Source organism: Ascaphus truei, unplaced genomic scaffold (assembly GCF_040206685.1).
Source record: "Ascaphus truei isolate aAscTru1 unplaced genomic scaffold, aAscTru1.hap1 HAP1_SCAFFOLD_2469, whole genome shotgun sequence".
Classification (NCBI taxonomy): domain Eukaryota; kingdom Metazoa; phylum Chordata; class Amphibia; order Anura; family Ascaphidae; genus Ascaphus; species Ascaphus truei.
The window spans coordinates 32,501-37,863 of record NW_027455397.1 but is presented as its reverse complement, the minus strand read 5'-3'; the positions used below and the strand labels follow the sequence as shown (position 1 = coordinate 37,863).

At 66.6% G+C, this 5,363-nt stretch overlaps 1 pseudogene; it reads left to right on the top strand.

Moving 5' to 3' along the window:
• Positions 1-7: 7 nt before the first annotated feature.
• Positions 8-5,363, top strand: part of LOC142481276 (GRB10-interacting GYF protein 1-like) — a 13,796-nt pseudogene continuing 8,440 nt past the window's right edge.

The window sequence follows — 5,363 nt, the reverse complement described above, 5'->3', positions numbered from 1 at the left end:
TAGGGAGGAGAAGAGGCGGCAGGAAGAGCAGAAACGGCGAGACCAGGAGGAGGAGCTTTACCGACGCAAGCAGGTGACTCCGCCCCCTCCCTACCCCTGCCTCCGCCCCCTCCCTGCCTCCGCCCCCCTCCCTACCCCCTCCCTACCCCCGCCCCCCTCCCTGCCTCCGCCCCCTCCCTGCCTCTGCCTCCCCCCCCCTGCCTCCCCCCCCCCTGCCTCCCCCCCCTCCCCGCCTCTGCCCCCTCCCCGCCTCTGCCCCCGCCCCCTCCCCGCCTCCCCCACTCCCTGCAATGAGACCTGCAGAGAATAACAAATGCCCCGTGCTAAACAAATTCGTTCCTCTCCCCTCCTCCCACTATCCCTCTCTCCCCCTCCTCCTCGTCTCTCATCCCCCCCCCCCCCCCCGTCTCTCACCCCCCCCCCCCCCCCCGGTCTCTCATCCCCCTCCGTCTCTCCCCCCTTGAAATCCTTCCCCCTCACCCACGCCACTTCCCCCCCCCCGCCACTTCCCCCTCCTCTCCCCCCCCGCCACTTCCCCTCCTCTCCCCCCCGCCACTTCCCCTCTCTCCCCCCCGCCACTTCCCCTCTCTCCCCCCCGCCACTTCCCCTCTCTCCCCCCCGCCACTTCCCCTCATCTCCCCCCCGCCACTTCCCCTCTCTCCCCCCCCGCCACTTCCCCTCTCTCCCCCCCGCCACTTCCCCTCTTTCCCCCCGCCACTTCCCCTCATCTCCCCCCCGCCACTTCCCCTCCTCTCCCCCCCGCCACTTCCCCTCCTCTCCCCCCCGCCACTTCCCCTCCTCTCCCCCCCGCCACTTCCCCTCTCTCCCCCCCGCCACTTCCCCTCATCTCCCCCCACACTTCCCCTCATCTCCCCCCACACTTCCCTCATCTTCCCTATCCCCCCCGCCACTTCCCCTCATCTCCCCCCACACTTCCCCTCATCTCCCCCCACACTTCCCCTCATCTCCCCCCACACTTCCCCTCATCTCCCCCCACACTTCCCCTCATCTCCCCCCACACTTCCCCTCATCTCCCCCCCACACTTCCCCTCATCTTCCCTCTCCCCCCATCCCGTCTCCTCTCCACCCCCCCCTTCTCCCCTCTCAGTGCCGCCAGCAGCAGGAGCTGCTGTTGAAGCTGCTGCAGCACAGCGGACAGCCGTCCCCCCCACCGTCTGTCTGGGGGTCTCATGGGAAGGGAATCTCCCTCAAAGCCTTAGAAATGCAGGAGAGAGAGGGGCAACTTCTCAAGCAGAGGGGGCAGCAAGCAAGGACGGGGGTGAGAGGGGGGGGAAGGGGGCTGGGGTGTGAGGGGGGGAAAGGGGCTGGGGTGTGAGGAGGGGGAGGGGGCTGGGGTGTGAGGAGGGGGAGGGGGCTGGGGAGTGGGGTGAGGGAAGGGACTGGGGTGTGAGGGGGGTGTGGGGGGGGGAAGGGGGCTGGGGTGTGAGGGTGAAAGGGGGCTGGGGAGTGGGGTGAGGGAAGGGGCTGGGGTGTGAGGGGGGTTGGGGGCTGGGGTGTGGGGGGGGAAGGGGGCTGGGGTGTGAGGGGAGGAAGAGGACGGGTTCGAGGGGGGAAAGGGCTGGGGAGTGGGGTGGGGGAAGGGGCTGGGGTGTGGGGGGGGAAGGGACTGGGGTGTGAGGGGAGGAAGAGGACGGGTGCGAGGGGGGAAGGGGGCTGGGGTGTGAGGGGGGGAAAGGGCTGGGGAGTGGGGTGGGGGAAGGGGCTGGGGTGTGAGGGGTGGAAGGGGCTGGGGTGTGAGGGGTGGAAGGGGCTGGGGTGTGAAGGGGTGGAAGGGGCTGGGGTGTGAGGGGGGGGAAGGGACTGGAGTGTGAGGGGGGGAAGGGGACTGGAGTGTGAGGGGGGGAAGGGGACTGGAGTGTGAGGGGGGGGAGGGGACTGGAGTGTGAGGGGGGGAGGGGACTGGAGTGTGACGGGGGGGAGGGGACTGGAGTGTGAGGGAGGGGAGGGGACTGGTGTGCAAGGGGGCGGGGAGAAAATGTAATTTTGCTCATTAATCTCCCGTTTTCACCGTCCCTCTCCCCCCTCTCTGTTCCCCTCCCCCTCTCTGTTCCCCTCCCCCTCTCTGTTCCTCTCCCCCTCTCTGTTCCCCTCCCCCTCTCTGTTCCTCTCCCCCTCTCTGTTCCTCTCCCCCTCTCTGTTGCTCTCCCCCTCTCTGTCCCTCTCCCCCCTCTCTGTCCCTCTCCCCCCTCTCTGTCCCTCTCCCCCCTCTCGGTTCCTCTCCCCCCTCTCGGTTCCTCTCCCCCCTCTCTGTTCCTCTCCCCCCTCTCTGTTCCTCTCCCCCCTCTCTGTTCCTCTCCCCCTTCTCTGTCCCTCTCCCCCTCTCTGTCCCCCACCCCCTCTCTGTTCCTCTCCCCCCTCTCTGTTCCTCTCCCCCCTTCTCTGTCCCTCTCCCCCTCTCTGTCCCCCACCCCCTCTCTGTTCCTCTCCCCCCCTCTCTGTCCCTCCCCCCCTTTCTGGTCCCTCCCCCCCTCTCTGTTCCTCTCCCCCCCTCTCTGTTCCTCTCCCCCCTCTCTGTTCCTCTCCCCCCTCTCTGTTACTCCTCCCCCTCTCTGTTCCTCTCCCCTCTCTCTGTTCCTCTCCCCTCTCTCTGTTCCTCTCCCCCTCTCTCTGTTCCTCTCCCCCTCTCTCTGTTCCTCCCCCCCCCCTCTGTTCCTCTCCCCCCTCTCTGTTCCTCTCCCCCCTCTCTGTTCCTCTCCCCCCTCTCTGTTCCTCTCCCCCTCTCTGTCCCTCTCCCCCCTCTCTGTTCCCCTCCCCTCTCTGTCCCTCTCCCCCCTCTCTGTTACTCTCCCCCTCTCTGTTCCTCTCCCCCTCTCTCTGTTCCTCTCCCCCTCTCTGTTCCTCTCCCCTCTCTCTGTTCCCTCTCCCCTCTCTCTGTTCCTCTCCCCTCTCTCTGTTCCTCTCCCCTCTCTCTGTTCCTCTCCCCTCTCTCTGTTCCTCTCCCCTCTCTCTGTTCCTCTCCCCTCTCTCTGTTCCTCTCCCCTCTCTCTGTTCCTCTCCCTCTCTCTGTTCCTCTCCCCCCTCTCTGTTCCTCTCCCCCCCTCTGTTCCTCTCCCCCCCCTCTGTCCCTCTCCCCCCTCTCTGTCCCTCTCCCCCCTCTCTGTCCGCTCCCCCTCTCTGTTCCGCTCCCCCTCTTTGTCCCTCTCCCCCCTCTCTGTCCCTCTCCCCCCTCTCTGTTTCTGTCCCCCTCTCTGTTCCTCTCCCCTCTCTCTGTTCCTCTCCCCTCTCTCTGTTCCTCTCCCCTCTCTCTGTTCCTCCCCCCCCCCCTCTGTTCCTCTCCCCCCCTCTGTTCCTCTCCCCCCTCTCTGTCCCTCTCCCCCCTCTCTGTCCCTCTCCCCCCCTCTCTGTTCCCCTCCCCCTCTCTGTTCCCCTCCCCCTCTCTGTTCCCCTCCCCTCTCTGTTCCCCTCCCCCTCTCTGTTCCCCTCCCCCTCTCTGTTCCTGTCCCCCTCCCTCTCTCTGTTCCTCTCCCCTCTCTCTGTTCCTCTCCCCCCTCTCTGTTACTCTCCCCCTCTCTGTTCCTCTCCCCCTCTCTGTTCCTCTCCCCCCTCTCTGTTCCTCTCCCCCCTCTCTGTTCCTCTCCCCCCCTCTCTGTTCCGCTCCCCCCTCTCTGTTCCGCTCCCCCCTCTCTGTTCCTCTCCCCCCTCTCTGTTCCTCTCCCCCCTCTCTGTTCCTCTCCCCCCTCTCTTTTCCTCTCCCCCCTCTCTGTTCCTCCCTCCCCCTCTCTGTCCCCCTCTCTGTCCCTCTCCCCCTTCAGCACGGGAGTCTGGGGATGTCCGGGGGTACCGTGCTCCCCTCTCAGTGGGTGGGGGACTCGTGTTCCCTGTGGGGGGGGCTGGAGAAGAGCCCCTGGGAGGAGGGAGTGAAGAGCGGGGGGAGCACAAGAGGACTTAGGAACAGCAGGAGCAGCCCCTCACTCAGGTGAGCCTTCCTCTCCCCCCCCCACCTTCCTCTCCCCCCCCTCACTCAGGTGAGCCTTCCTCTCCCCCCCCACCTTCCTCTCCCCCCCCTCTCACTCAGGTGAGCCTTCCTCTCCCCCCTCCCACCATTCCTCTCCCCCCTCCCACCTTCCTCTCCCCCCCCCTCACTCAGGTGAGCCTTCCTCTCCCCCCCCCACCTTCCTCTCCCCCCCCCCTCACTCAGGTGAGCCTTCCTCTCTCCCCCCCACCTTCCTCTCCCCCCCCTCACTCAGGTGAGCCTTCCTCTCCCCCCCCTCACTCAGATGAGCCTTCCTCTCCCCCCCCCCCTCACTCAGGTGAGCCTTCCTCTCCTCCCCCCCACCTTCCTCTCTCCCCCCCCCCTCACTCAGGTGAGCCTTCCTCTCCTCCCCCCCACCTTCCTCTCCCCCCCCCCTCACTCAGGGGAGCCTTCCTCTCCTCCCCCCCCACTTTCCTCTCCCCCCCTCACTCAGGTGAGCCTTCCTCTCCCCCCCCCTCACTCAGGTGAGCCTTCCTCTCCCCCCCCCCCACTCAGGTGAGCCTTCCTCCCCCCCCTCGCCTTCCTCCCCCCCTCACTCACTTGAGCCTTCCTCTCCTCCCCCCCACCTTCCCCCCCCCCCTCACTCAGGTGAGCCTTCCTCTCCCCCCCCCTCACTCAGGTGAGGCTTCCTCTTCCCCCCCCTCATCTTCCCTCCCCCCCCACCTTCCTTTCCCCCCCCCCCTCACTCAGGTGAGCCTTCCTCTTCCCCCCCCACCTTTTGCTTCCCCCCCCCAACCTTTTGCTTTCGCCCCCCCACCTTTTGCTTCCCCCCCACCTTTTGCTTCCCCCCCCACCTTTTGCTTCCCCCACCTTTTGCTTCCTCTCCCCACCTTTTGCTTCCCCCCCCCCACCTTTTGCTTTCCCCCCCCACCTTTTGCTTTCCCCCCCACCTTTTGCTTTTCCCCTCCCCCTACCTTTTGCTTTCCCCCTCCCCCCACCTTTTGCTTCTCCCCCACCTTTTGCTTCCCCCCCCACCTTTTGCTTCCCCCCCCCACCTTTTGCTTTCCCCCCCCACCTTTTGCTTCCCCCCCACCTTTTGCTTCCCCCCCCACCTTTTGCTTCCCCCCCACCTTTTGCTTCCCCCCCCCCACCTTTTGCTTCCCCCCCCACCTTTTGCTTCCCCCCCCACCTTTTGCTTCCTCCCCCCACCTTTTGCTTCCTCCCCCCACCTTTTGCTTCCTCCCCCCCACATTTGCGTCACCCCCCCACCTTTTGCGTCACCCCCCCCACCTTTTGCGTCACCCCCCCCACCTTTTGCGTCACCCCCCCCACCTTTTGCGTCACCCCCCCACCTTTTGCGTCACCCCCCCCACCTTTTGCGTCACCCCCCCCACCTTTTGCGTCACCCCCCCACCTTTTGCGCCCCCCC